The sequence below is a fragment of the Podarcis muralis genome, chromosome 5, assembly GCF_964188315.1.
Source record: "Podarcis muralis chromosome 5, rPodMur119.hap1.1, whole genome shotgun sequence".
Taxonomy (NCBI): domain Eukaryota; kingdom Metazoa; phylum Chordata; class Lepidosauria; order Squamata; family Lacertidae; genus Podarcis; species Podarcis muralis.
The window spans coordinates 30,815,922-30,830,440 of NC_135659.1; the positions used below are offsets into that span (position 1 = coordinate 30,815,922).

Consider the following 14,519-nt stretch of genomic DNA (forward strand, 5'->3'; position numbering starts at 1 on the left):
TAAATGGACAGACATGCAGGAAGTACTGTGCAGAATTAGAAGCATGCATCAGCAGCTTAAAAACAGAGGGAAAAGGAAATGACTCAAAAAAATAAAAATAAAATAAAAAATAAACCACAGGTGCTAAGCAAAAGGGTCTTTATGTCTGACTTCACTAGGAAACTAGTCATTTTTCCCAGTTCTACGTAAACTTAACAGGTTGTTCCTGGACAAAATACTGCACCATCCTCCAGAACTAGGTATTTTGGACATTGTTTTGAGACAGCCGGAATATAACCCCAGTCCACCTTCTGCTTTGTAGTGATCAGAGAAATGGAATGCCCGCCGTCACTTTCACTGAGCTCCAACCACTTGTATTCCTTTGTTGATCATTTAAAGGATTTCCCCATGAGTTCGCGGGGCACGTTACAGCAATATAATGTGCAAGAATCAAATGAGGCAGTTCTAAAGCAAAGTCCAAAGAAGGCAAGTCACAAACCACGCAAAAAAACAACCCCTTTAATTGTCAAAGGTGCATCTTCACATACGATGGAAGCTGTGCAACAGAGATGCTAGACTATAGGAAGGTACTTCCACAATTCAGGGGCTGCCACCATGGGCATCTGCAGGAAATTTATGGGAACGGGAGGACGGATAAATACATCAAATGAATAAAATATACATACAGAACTGAAAAGTGGGAGCAGGCAAGTTTCTCACTCAACAAATGACAAGAATTGTGCCTGCGCATTTTGCCTTGTATCTTGGGTTCCACACATGCTAGAAACTGACTCTTTAAAAAACAAAAGGATCTAGGGGTTAGGTGAAGGGGACAAATGCCCCCTCCCTTCATGGACAGCTGCCCCAGAGAATGCCCTCTCCTGGGTCACCAGGGCAGTGGAACGACCAAGAGGGTCCCTTTCTTTCACAAGAAGTACCTTTCAAATTGCATGACGCAAAGGCAGCCCAGCCCAGCACTGGCAGGTTCAACTGCACACAGCTAACTACTGCAAGACCCTGCTTACAAGTCAGCATTACTCTCAGGAAGTCAGCATTACTCTCAGGAAGAAACCACTAAAGCCCACTATGGGCAGGTCACATCTTCTAGGCTAGGGATGGAGAACCTTTTCCAGCCTGAGTGCTATATTTAATTATCCGCAACCTCCCAAGGGCTACATTCCAGCAGTGGACAGGAGCCGAAGGGAAAGTGGACAGAACAATTTATGCCAACTTTACTTTTGTACAGTCGTACCTCAGGTTACATACGCTTCAGATTACAGACTCTGCTAACCCAGAAATAGTACCTCGGGTTAAGAACTTTGCTTCAGGATGAGAACAGAAATCGCCCGCAGCGGCGGGAGGCCCCATTAGCTAAAGTGGTACCTCAGGATAAGAACAGTTTCAGGTTAAGAACGGACCTCCAGAACAAATTAAGTTCTTAACCCGAGGTACCACTGTACAATAAATGCCTCTCTCTTCCCTATCCAGACAAGCCAGGGTCATTATCAGAGTTGAAGGACACATTCCAGAAGAGCAAAAACACCTGAGGTGTAAGGCAAGTCAGAGTGTGGCTGAGGGAGTGTTCCAAGGGCCAGATAAGGAAGGCTTGAGGGCCGCATTCAGTCCCTGGGGCTGCAGATTGCCACTCCTGCACTAGGCAGTCCAATCCATCCTCTTATGTCTTTTGTCATCCCACTATGAGAAGGTCTTGTAGGCCACCTAGCCTAGTTTCTAGAAAGCTTTAGGATCCATTCAGGGGTTTAGGAAAGCCTTGAAGGCCTGCTTGTTTTTGACTTCTTTTCTTGAATTGCGCTCTGGCTGATGTTCTGTTCATACTCAGTGCAGGAAATCTGGAGTGGGAGCATCAGCAGCCCTGCTAGATCTCCAGAGGAGAGTCTACCACCCTCTAAAATAAGAAGATCCCGGCTGCATTGGACCAAAGTCCATCATCCTATTCTCAAATTCCCAAGCGAATGCCTATGGTAAGCCCACAGTCAAGGCACAAGCACAACAGCATTCTCTAGCTGACTGCTTCCATACAGAGAGGGAACAGCCAATTAGGTCCATAGGTAAATATCTCAAGAATGGACAAAGGCAGTTCTACACCCCCATCTTATGCCTTTTATTACAAGGAAGAAGCTTGGCTTCAGACAAAGACAAACCTTTAGCACTTATTTGGGATATTCTAAAGCTTCCTCCATTTCCTTCTTAATGGAATGAGATGTGATACAGCAAAATTGGCAGGCCAAAGTTTTTCATATTACCAAGAATGCAAAAACAGAAAGAAAGAAAAATAACATCCATTAGGCAGCACAGTAAAACTTTATTTTTTTGTTAAGAGAGACTAATTTTTAAATGTGGGTAAAAAGTAGAGCTATGTGCATCAAGGCTTTTGACTCAATCATGTTCCACTATTCATTACGGTTGCCTCTTCTCACTAATTGGGCAACCACATAAACAAAGCAGTCTCTTGAAAGATGAGGACGTCTTTCAGATATTGCAGTATGTAATCAAGATGGCTAAAATCAAGAGTTTCAGGACTGCAGAGGAAATCTGCCAGTACACTCTTGTAAACGACTACTCAGAAGTATGATCAAATAAGTCCAACAGGCCTTACTCCCAAGTATTCAAGTTTAGAACCACAGAGTGTGGGGTGTTTAAGCAGAATTTAGCTGCCAGGATGTGACCCTTGCAAATACGTCTGGAACAATTACAGGTCTACAAAACAAGAGGAACACACACACCCCAGACACATATAACTTACAACAGCTGGCTATGGCACATGAATAGCCAGACAGAGAAGAATCACCACTTTTGCAAAAGAAAAGAAGCTCTGGTCACCTGGAAGAGTTTCTTAGCCATTAAATTGCCTCTAGAGCAGTAGCGCTCCATACGTTCTCAGACTGCAACTTCCATCATCCATGACCACTGCTCATATTGGCTGGGGCTGATGGAACCAGTGTTAGAAACTGAGATATGAAAGCTAGGAGCTAAATGGCACCTTAAACTGAGGTTATGGGCGCAACAACGGAATGTCTGGGCACACTTTTTTATAGCAAGAATACAAAGCTAAAAATGAATGAACTGCAGCTAAAATCTTGTGTTCATTTTTCACAGGGTCCAGTCCTTCCTGTGCCCCTAATATTCTTAGAGGGTGTCTTCTCCAGTCTTCAGAGAGTAGCTGGAAGTGGGGAGGCAGAAAAATGTCCTCCTTTCCTTCCACTCTGCAGTTTTAATCTGAAATCTTAGGCGTGGTAATGTGCTCAGAGCTCAGAAACTGCTTGCATTAACGAAATTCCCTGTCGCAAAACATGCCTAGAACAATGGGAGTTTCGAACGCTGGATGGAAGTTGGAGTCCATCAATCTCTGGAGGACCACAACTTCTCCATCCCTTATTGGCAGTAACGCAAAACTGACTGCATATCACAACCTTGGTGAGTCCCCTCCACCTTCACTAAACTGTCTAAATTCTTCAGCCAGCCAGTCCTGAAACTGCCGCTGGTTTCCTTTGCGCGCTCCGCCTTCGCCCTCTAAGAGGCTGCCTAGGAAGAGGCAATGCGAAGCTGGCTCCCCAAACGACGGCAGGGTCCCGTCTGAGAAAGGGAGGGAGGCGCTTCCCGTTGTCAACTTTTCCACACGTCCTCAAGCCGTGCGGGAACAAACAAAGGGAGTCCGGCTCGAGTTGAGACGCGGCGGGGATTTGTTTTGGAGGAAGCCACAACTTTCCCCAGAGAGAGAAAGAGATGCAGGCGGTGGCTCCACGCAGGAAGCCGGCGAGGACAGAGTGCGGCGGGGAAGTCGACTAACGGCTCGCTCCTGGTCTCCTGCGGAGGCGCATAAGCACCAGGCTCCTGGCTTGGCGCGTCCGGAGCAGCCAGACGGAGCGGGAGGGCGAGCCCGCTTGGGGCCATATAGCAACTCTCCGGAGCCGCGTTTTTCCCTCCGTCTTCCTTCCTAGTCCGGTTCTGGCCCCAAAGGGGGCAGGAGCCTACTCTGGGGACGGAAAGACTAGGGTGTGGGCAGGAGGCGAGTACTGGACGGCGCCCCAAATCCACCCCGAGGTATGAAACCCTGATCCACCACCCTCCCATAGGTGCCAACTCCCTGGGGCCCTGGGTGCCCGGGCACCCACAAAATTCCCCATGAAGGGGCAGAGCACCCACAAATTTCGGTGCCACGCTGCATGGCCACACAGCAACTCCTCGGAGCCACGTTTCCTCCGCAGGATCCTACTCTGGGGAAGGAAAGAGCTCAAATCCACCCCGAGGTATTCCAGCGCGCGCTTGGACGGACCCCGATCCACACACCCCTCCCCACTGCTTGGAGAATCTCCCCGCTATTTCCCCATCGCCGCCTGGAGGCGGCTCTGCCCTCCATCCCCAAATCCCAATTTCATTTCCAAAGGCTGAAGGAAGAAGAGAGGGCGCTCCATGGGAAAGGGGCGCGCCGTAGCGGCTCCATCCTCGCTCACCTCGGTGGGGACAGAGATCGTGGCGGGGACGGATCACGGGCGGAGGGCGGTGGCGTCCTCTTCCTCCATTGCCGAGCGCGGCGGCGGCGGCGGTGGCGCTGCCGATGCTCCCCACCAGGATCCGCGCCGAGAGTGCCGAGGCCGCTGTCCCCGCGCGTCCCTCCTCCGTCTCCTCCTCCTCCTCCAACAGCCGCTCTCTCCGCCCACTGCTGCTGCTGCCGCGGGCCGCCACCTCCGGGCCGCGCCCTGCTCCGACGCCGGCGCGCGCACGTGGCTCCCCCCGGCCAGCGGGCTGGCGCGCAAGGAGGGAGAGGGGTAGGCAGCGAGGGTACGCCGAGACACCTCCTGGCTTAGCCCCATGTCTTCTGCTTTGGCGATCACTTGTACCTGAGTAAGATTGTCTTCCATGGACACGGTCTTAACAGTGAGTCCTAAGTGATTGTGGAGGCCAATTCTGGATCCTCACGTCCTTCCACAGTGGGGACATAGGTTTCTGGGCAGGAGTTGATCACGGTGTGGATTTGCCAAACGTGCCTTCCTCTTAGCACGTTTCTCCCTATCGTCCTGAGTTTGTGCTTCTTCAAAGTCCATGACACCTTTGGCTGTCCTCCAACTGGAGCATTCTCAGGCCAGTGTTTCCCAATTGTCCTGTTTATACTACTTTTTTTTTACATTTACCTTGAGAGAGTCTTTAAACCTCTTTTGTTGACCACCAGCATTACACTCTCCATTTTCGAGTTCGGAATAGAATAGTTGCTTTGGAAGACGATAATCAGGCATCCGCACAACATGACCAGTCCAACAAAGTTTATGTTGAAGAATCAGTGCTTTGACACTGGTGATCTTTGCTTCTTCCGGTACACTGGCATTAGTTCGCCTGCCTTCCGAAGTGATGTGTACATTTTTTCGGAGACACTGTTGATGGAATCTTTTGAGGAGTCAAAAACAGGACTGGAGTTGAAGTGCTGATTGGATCATTACTGCTAAGCCATGGTTTAGTGTGACATGGTTTTTGTTATATATATTTTTTAAAAAACCAAAACCCAGAATGCTACAATCTGAAAAAGTAGGACTAGGAGCATGGAAAGTACTCAATTAACTGAGGTTCTGGTGGGTATTTTTTACTCGTGGTTTTCCCAAAAAAGATCAACAACTTTAGGGGGCGATCTAAAAAAAGCTAAGCAATTTTTTGCCCCCCTCAAAGAAATCCTGGCTACGCCCATGACTAGGACAGACTCCCAGTGGCACAGAAGTGTTCTTGCCCTCTTCTTGCCTGTGATACTCACTTTTTTAATGGTTTCAATAGCACTTCAGATCATACCTCTCTTAAAATCTCCACCCACCCATACACAAACCAAAAGCTTAACTGGGACATATTTTAAAAAGGCCATTGACTTAAACATACTTCAGATTGGAGCCTATTTCTCCATATTATATAAAATGAATTTATGGAATAGTCCAAATGCCCACCAATGCTGGTTCTCTAGGTCTTGGTTGATTTCAAAATTGAATAAATAAAATCCAATTTTCCCCAAGGTTATCTGAGATTTCTTCCTCCCTATAAATGTTTATAGATGGTGATGTTATTCATTCAACCTAACATGCCACACTTTCCTTCTCCATAAACTAACAGATGGCAAGAACAGTTTTCCATGCTGTTAAGTAGTGAACATACATGTGATCGTCACAATTTGTTCTCTTTTTACTTGTCCTTTTCTTTCCACCCAAAGCATGGAGTCCACTTCATCAGATACATAAAGTGGCTATCCTTAGTTGGTGGGTATATATTCATTTGGGGTGGGTGGGGAGTATGAGCAGCCAGGCCAAATGGTGATGGAACTACAGAAATTACATTCTGTTACAAATCAGTTAAGTCACTCTTCACAGGAATAGCCTTAGCAGTCACCCTAATACTGCTAAGTAATTTAACACCTGCAGTGTGACAAGAAGCCTTAATATCTTTATTCATGCCCCAGAGACAAATATAATCCCTTGATACATTTTAACTCGGCAGTTTCACACTGGAATATCCTTTTGAAATTCCACAGTAAGAGAAGGGCAACTTTAGGTCAGCTCCAGAGTATCTTGGGAGAGGGAAATGTTCCAATGTCAATGTTCTGGGAAGAGGGGAAATCTGTGCATGCCTTTCCCGTGTTCTGAAAATATATATAATCTGTGTGAGTCTTTCATTTATAGCCCTTTCATCGCTGCTTCTGCAATTCATCAAGCAAAAGATTTTGTTTGTGCTTTGATAAATGGGGAGATTCGGCATTAAACTGAAAAAAGTTAATCCCCATAATCTTAAAAAGATCTTAAGCTTTGAAATAAGTAATCTCCTTTTAGAGAACAAATCCCGTATTTCAAAGTCACATGTAAATATTGCCTTAGGATTGCATATTTGCTACAACGCTCCATGTATTTCCACCATTTTCCAGTGTTTCTAGATCACGGCCAAATGAACAATATTATTTTGTTGTTCTTTATTATATGTATAATTTACCTGTGTTGCAAATCAATGCAAAGAAAACATATCCAGTTATTTGGACCTATAATTCATTGAATTATTTTGGTCATTTGCTGAGTCTTCGTAACACAGATATCTGGCAACAGGCCTGGTGCCTGAAGTCAGCTCCCTGTACAGCACGTCCTTGGGGATCCTGCCATCTTTCATTCTGTGGGCGTGAGCAAGCCAGTGTAGACATCGTTGAGACAGGAGTGCACACAAGCTGGGAATGTGGGCCTGGAAGAGCACATCTTTGTTTGAGACTGTCCTGTCATGTGATGCCCAAAATCTTCCTGATGCAGTTCATGTAGAAGGCATGGAGGCATTGCTCCTGGTGGTTGTAAGTTGCCCATGACTCACTTCCATAAAGCAGCATGCTCATCACCCAAGCCTGGTAGACCTTCATCTTGGTATTGGATGCTACCATCACATTCTCCCATACCCTTTCGAGAGGTGAGCCATTGCCCTGGCAGCCTTGCCAATACGCTTGGCCAGCTCAGTGTCAATGGAGAGGTTGCTGGTTATGGTGGAAACCAGGTAGACAAAATTGTCTGACATGAACACACTTCAGTGTCAATCACCTGCTGACAGTAAAGTCCAGCAGGTGCCAGTGGCCTGACCTTAGATGCCTCCAGGACAGTCGGTGTTTTGCCTTGATAGAGAAGAACGTGCTCATGATGCAAAGTCTGCAATACAAGCACAGGTCAAGCAGCCTTTGTGCATATGAGCATTCATAAAACCCAGACAAATTCTGAAAACTCAGGGAGAAACTGGATGTGATGTGGAAGATCTGGGATAGGCTTGCTTGATGCAGCTATTCTAGGCTGCATCAACAGAAGTATAGTATCCAGATGAATGGAAGTAATAGTACCACTCTATTCTGCCTTGGTCAGACCACACCTGGAATACTCTGTCCAATTCTGACCACCACAATTTAAGAAGGATGTTGACAAGCTGGAACATGTGCAGAGGGGGGCAACCAAGATGATCAAGGGGTCTGGAAACTAAGCCTTATGGGGAGCCCTTGAAGGAACTGGGTATGTTTAGCCTGGAAAAGAGGAGTCTGAGAGGAGATACGATAGCCATCTGTGGTGTAGTGGTTAAGAGCAGTTGACTCGTAACCTGGTGAACCGGGTTTGCGTCCCTGCTCCTTCACATGCAGCTGCTGGGTGACCTTGGGCTAGTCACACTTCTCTGAAGTCTCTCAGCCTCACTCACCTCACAGAGTGTTTGTTGTGGGGGAGGAAGGGAAAAGGAGATTGCTAGCCTCTTTGAGACTCCTTCGGGTAGTGATAAAGCGGGATATGAAATCCAAACTCTTCTTCTTCTTCTTAAGGGATGTCACATGGAAGAGGGAGCATGGTTGTTTTCTCCTGCTCTTGAGGGTAGGACTTGAGGCAGTGGCTTCAAGTTACAAGAAAGGAGATTCTGACTAAACATTTGGAAAAACTTTCTGACAGAACTGTTTGGCAGTGGAACAGATTCCCACGAGAAGTGGTGGACTGTCCTTCCTTGGAGGTTTTTAAGCAGAAGTTGGATGGTCATCTGTCGTGGATGCTTTAGCTGAGATTCCTGCATTGCAGGGGGGTAGGACTGGATGATTCTGTGATTCTATGATGCATATTTTGTGTGTTTTTAAAAGAATATTGGGGGGAGGGTGTAATTTGATTGTGGACATTGTGCTGAGGAGAGGATTAATCCTTCCCCTATTTCTCTGATCAAAACCACTCATCCCACCCCACCCCCCACTGCCATTAGCAGTGCTGGGGGGGGGGGAGATACCCACAGTGTACCAGTCTTTTGCCCTCCACTTCCCAATTATCCCTCTATATTTGCCTTACTTCCTCTCTTCTCACACATGCACACATATCCCTGTTCTCTGTGGCATGCATTTCACAGCATGGCTATTCCAAGTAGCCTTATGACGTGATATTCCTTCATCTCAACTCCATGCCCTCAAGAGACTGCTTTGATCAGTCCCTGTGCTGAAGAATGAAAGACACTGTATTTATTCAGCTGCTCAATTAAAGCAACAACACCACACAAAATTCTCAGGATAAACTGAGGAGCTTTAATGATCTCGTCTGGTACACAAGAAGGAACATGAGAAGACCAGTTCAGCCAAAGTTCAGGAGAATGGGAACTTCTTCCCCCAATCTTCCACACACAATAGTTCTTTCCTGTTGGGTAAGGGTATTTACAAATGCCATTGGGGCAATGCTCTTGTTTTTATGTGTGCCGAAGCAAACCAGGTCAGAGTCAGGGAGCATGTCAAGGGACTCAGCTATACAGCTGCAAATATAATATTTTAAGTGCATTATACAAATGGAGCTGGTGAGCTAATGGCAAATTCCATATATTTTTTAAAAGTTTTTTTTTATAAATATATGCACTTTCACAGCGTTTTTTTTATATATGTGTAGATTCAGCCAAGGATAGGGAACTGGTGAGCCTTCCAGATGTTCTTGGACTCTGAACGCCTATCAGCTCCAGCCAGCACTGCTAGTATTAGTGACAGACATGCTAAGACACTGGTTCTGAGACTGTTTGCAACATTTTGTATATGTATGCTTGACTGCAAAATTCTGTGGGGATACTCGTAGGATGCAAGTTCTTTTCTGAGGGCGGTTGGAGAATATAAACTTTAAAAGCCTTGTTTCCCCTCAACGTTCAGATAAACTTGCCTGCATCAATAATTCTGGAACATGGACAGTGTTTCAAATATAAACTTCTATCATTTAAAGTAAATTTCGGAAGTGCCATTCCTCCTCCCCGCTCTCATGCCATTTGAAATCAGTTAGATTTCCCATTAAACAAAACAATGTTTACAAATCATGCAGAGTTTTTTTTTTAGCTTGCTTACGAATATAGGGGAATGGCAGTTCATCAGACATCTGGTAGAATGGTTATCCGAGAAACTGAAGCAAGCTTTTAAAAACAGGAGTATGCCTTGAGATGGTGTGTTTTATTTCTAAAGCCCCAGAAGTATGCTTGGCAGGGTACATATAAGTACATTTGGATATGTTTTGCTACAGATGGAAAGTTAGTGTGCCAGCGATCCCATCATCCCTGACTTTTGGCCCTGTTGGCTGAAGTTGATGGAAGCTACATCCAAAAACATCCGGAGGGCAGCAGTTACCATGTGGAAAGTTTTTGGTGTAATAGTGCGTTCAGTAATGTAAAAGGTAAAGGATCACTGGACAGTTAAGCCCAGTCAAAGGAGACTATGGGGTTGCAGCACTCATCTCGCTTTCAGGCTGAGGGAGCCGACATTTATCCGCAGACAGCTTTCCAGGTCATGGGGCCAGCATGACTAAACCGCTTCTGGTACAACGGGACACTGTGACGGAAATCAGTGCGCACAGAAACACCATTTACCTTCCCGCCAGAGCGGTACCTATTTATCTACTTGCACTGGTGTACTTTCGAACTGCTAGGTTGGCAGGCGCTGGGATGGAACTGTACCCTGTTGCAGGGGTTCAAACTGCCAACCTTCTGATTGGCAAGCCCAAGAGGCTCAGTGGTTTAGACCACAGCAGCACTTGTAATCAGTAATGTAACCCCCTGGTTGCCACCTGTATTCCAAACTGGTCAGTCCAAAAGAATTGCACTACTGCAGGCTTTCCTTAAATGTAAACCCCACTGTTGGTACTTTGAAAGCAGACTTTGTGCTTCTGCTGTTGTATTTTGGTGTGATGGGGAAAAAAGGAAGAAAACATATGGTGATGTTTTTTATTTAGGCTGTGTCAATTTTATCAGGAATGTGAAATGAGAATTACTCCCCCCTCCCTCAGATTTGCAGAATCTCAGCTAGACCATAGACAAACAAGTCGTTTAATTTCTGATTCCTTTCTGACACCAGGGTGGAAGGATAGTTCAGTTTGACCTAACCAATTGCATTGAAGGCCCTTAGACAATCAACACAGATGTGAACTATGAAAACCAGGACCGATGGTGGATTAAATTAAAATTCGTATTTCAAACTACATTAAATGTGATGTAAATTTCAGGAAAAGACTGCATTTTGCAAAAGAAAGTTGGCAAGGAGGGGATCTTAACATTATTGCTAAGATGATCACACTGTACTAGTTAGTAAGAGTTTTCAAAAATTCTAAGCTACTATGTGTGTGTGTGTATATATATGTGTGTGTGTGTGAAAATGTGATTATATGTATATTCTTCTAGAAAAAAGGGTGCCGCTACTCACCATGAAGTTGCTATAGTAAGTGCCAAACTTTTAATCAGTGCTTTTATTCTAGAAAAAAAGGTGCCGGCACTGTATACTCCCAGAAAAAAGCACTGTATGTAACCTTAAGAGATAATCATAATCTGGAATGGTGCTGGACTTGGATGAAGTGTGGGAACTCAGTCCAACTGGATTGATTTCATATTCATCTAGAATTAGTCATATCTTGTAAAATTGTGTAGTGTTTTTAGCAGAAGGGACCTTGAAATGAGAAAGCTGTCGCCTCACACACGCCCAATACAAAAAAAAAAAGTCAAGTATTACAAAACAGAGTATGTTCATTTAGGTCTTTGAGCACAGCAGCATGACTTTACCATATTCTGCTAGTGTGTCAATAGATGGAACCAGAGAGCAATAGATGGAACCAGAAATTTTCCCTCAAGCCCTTGAATAAAAAACTATAGCTTGAAGCAAGTATTAGGAACTGAGCATCAGTAAAATTCATATTTTCAGTTCAGATTCAAAGTTCTCTTCATTTCAAAGACCCTGATTTACAGTGAAAACTTTTAGCAGAGCAATTTTGACAAAACCCTGCTGACTGAAACAAGTGAAGCTTTGGTATCCAGAAAAAAGAAGAAACAGAAGTATACCTTTCAAATGATTTAAACATGGTGCTGTTTGCATGTAATGCTAAGCTAAACCATGGTTTATACAAACTGGAGTCCTGGAGCAAAGATCATGGCCACGGTGCCTCTACCCCAGTGTTTCCCAACCTTTTTTGGGCAAAGGCACACTTGTTTCATGAAAAAAATCTCGAGGCACACCACCATGCCAGATGGGGAAAGGTCACTTTTTACTTATGTAAAAAAAAAAAAAAAAAATAGTAACAGCATAGAAGGTAATGGTTAGGCTAGCATCCCTCTTCCAAATATGCTAGGTTTTTATTTGCAGGGACTGTTCTACATGGGAAAGCATTCAGCACTGTCATTCTCCCATCTGCCATCTGAATTGGTACTATTCTGGGTCAACTTACTCTGCTGCATGTGTAGATGAAAATGGCACCAAGTGTGGGGGAGGGGGCAGAACAGGTTTCAGATACAGGATATTAAGCATACACGTACTTCAGATTGAACTGGTTGCTTGCTTTGCAAGTTTTCATTTCCCAAATGACTGCCTTGGCAAGCGCAATACCTACCAGGCTCAACGCCGGTCTCGCGCTGCCGCTTCCCGCGCTCTCAAGGACCCGGGAGGAGGAAGGCGTGAAGGGAATCCCGAAGGCGCGAAAACCTCGCGCATGCGCAGGCCTTCCGCCTGTGACAGCCCAGTAGGCCGGCCGAAGCGAGCGGCGATGGGATGTGGGAGGGAGCTCGCTCGCCGCCCCGCGTGTGCCTATGTGGGGCACGTTACAGCCCCGTGACGTCAGTGCCACGCAGGCAGCCAGGCAGGCAGACGGCGAGAGCCCCGCGCTGGGCGGCCTCTCCTCGCCGCCGCCGCCCCGCCTCTCGCTGCCCGACTCGCCCGCCTCCCTCCAGGCAACATCTCGCGGCACACCAGGCAACGTCTCGCGGCACACTAGTGTGCCGCGGAACACCGGTTGGGAAACACTGCTCTACCCTACTGCTCTCATGCTAGCCAGGGCCAAGCCATGGTTTAGCTTAGTGTTACGTCTTAACCAGAGCTTAATGTTAGTCTCACTCTAGACAAACTATGAGCTGTAGAAAAGGTTTTCTCTTCATTTTCTCTAGCACTATGTGCAAACAGAGCCTTAAGAATAAAAGTTATCTGTCAAGTTTTTAAACAAATTATAAGAATATCTAGAACGCTGCACATACCTTTGAAAGATTATCAGTTTGTGGGAAGGGGGAGGAGGAAAAAGAGAGATTAGCGGGCTGTTGTAAAAGTGCAAATAGGCTAAATTACAGAATAAGAGATCTACACCATTATTGGGAATTTAAGAAGTGTCTTTCTGGATGAGGCCGAAGGCCCGTCTAATCCAGCCTCCTGTTTCCCAGTGGCCAACCAGATTCCAATGGGATTCTTATCAACTGCCATTCTGAGGCATCCTGCCTCCGATTCTTAGATCTTGATGGTGTTTTTGATTGACATAAGCGTTCCTCAAGAAAAGATTGGTCTGTCCATGCTGGTGGCATCTTGCCTGGGCTTTCTTATCAAAAGCAACGAAGATCAGACTATGCTAAAGTAATCACCTCTAGTTATATTTTGTCAAATGCAAAAGCTCCAGTATCAAATCACAACTCAAGGTTTCTAGCCCACTGAAAAGCTTGGGGAAAGTAGCAGTTGTGGCTTCTAAAAATGGATAATATAGAACGTGTTAAAATTTGATATTTCTGCACAGGGAATCTGCCAAACACCGAGGGAGAAGAGTTTTAACGCATGCCTGCACCAGAGACCATTTTGTTCTCTGCACACACTCCCCTCCTCCTCAAGTAGGTTGTGGAAGTTTGGTCCCTATTTCTACACTTTTTTCAGAAAACATATGATAGCAAATACATGCTGAGCACTGATTTGTTTGGCTGTGAGTGGGGAATCGCTTCCCCTCAAATTTGGAAGTCATTCTCTGCCAGCCACTGGACATTATGTAATATTATTGTGGGAAAACTTTGTTAAGAGTTTATTCAAGAGTGCACTCTCAGTAGCTGCTGAAGATTATAATATGGCACAAGAGAGCTTATTATGCCCCAATCATTGAATGCTTTATGGTAGTCAAAGCCACCATGCAGAATTCACCTTAACATAAAGTTGGTCCAGACTGCTAACTTACGTTTTGATGCTGAAAATTTTAAGATCTTGCACAGAGCTGGATTTATTTATACATGCCTTTTTAAAAGCTTCTGCAGGACTGGTAAAATTTGTTTTTTTAAATGTAGTTTTCTATTGCACTGGTATACTTCCACATTCTGCATTAAGACAAGCCTTCCAAGGCATTAGAGCCCGAGGCCTGAGAGGACAGTTGCTATACCAAGTAACCAAATATTTTTTCCATGTTTTGGACAGCAGCTATAAAAAGCAGTTGGCAGTAGCTATATAGAATGTTTGGATTTTTTCCCATGGGAAAGTAAATAAAAATTAAAATCTAAGCATTTAATATTTTAAAAATGTGAGTATATATTTTAAAATTGTATCAGACTGGTGTTTAGCTATTAAAAGCTGCTAATATTTTAATTTCTTCATACTAGATAAGTAGCTTACTAAGTCAGCACTTACATCTTATAGGTGAGTTAATACATATGTATAATTTCCTTCCATTTAAATTAAAGGGAACAAAAGAAAAATGACTACCTTTGGGTTAAGTGGGGCTCAGTTTTTAATGCTAGCCAGGCGTCACTAAATCCTGACCCATTTTTAATGAAGAAAAAAT

The 14,519-nt window shown here is 45.0% G+C and overlaps 1 protein-coding gene across 2 annotated transcripts in view; it reads right to left on the reverse strand.

Moving 5' to 3' along the window:
- LRRC8C (leucine rich repeat containing 8 VRAC subunit C) overlaps positions 1–4,637 on the reverse strand; it is a 37,608-nt gene extending 32,971 nt beyond the window's left edge. For both annotated transcript variants that reach the window (XM_028732851.2, XM_028732850.2), the window contains exon 1: positions 4,452–4,637. The gene's annotated coding sequence lies outside the window, so the exon portion shown is untranslated. The remainder of the gene's footprint in view (positions 1–4,451) is intronic.
- Positions 4,638–14,519: the final 9,882 nt, after the last annotated feature.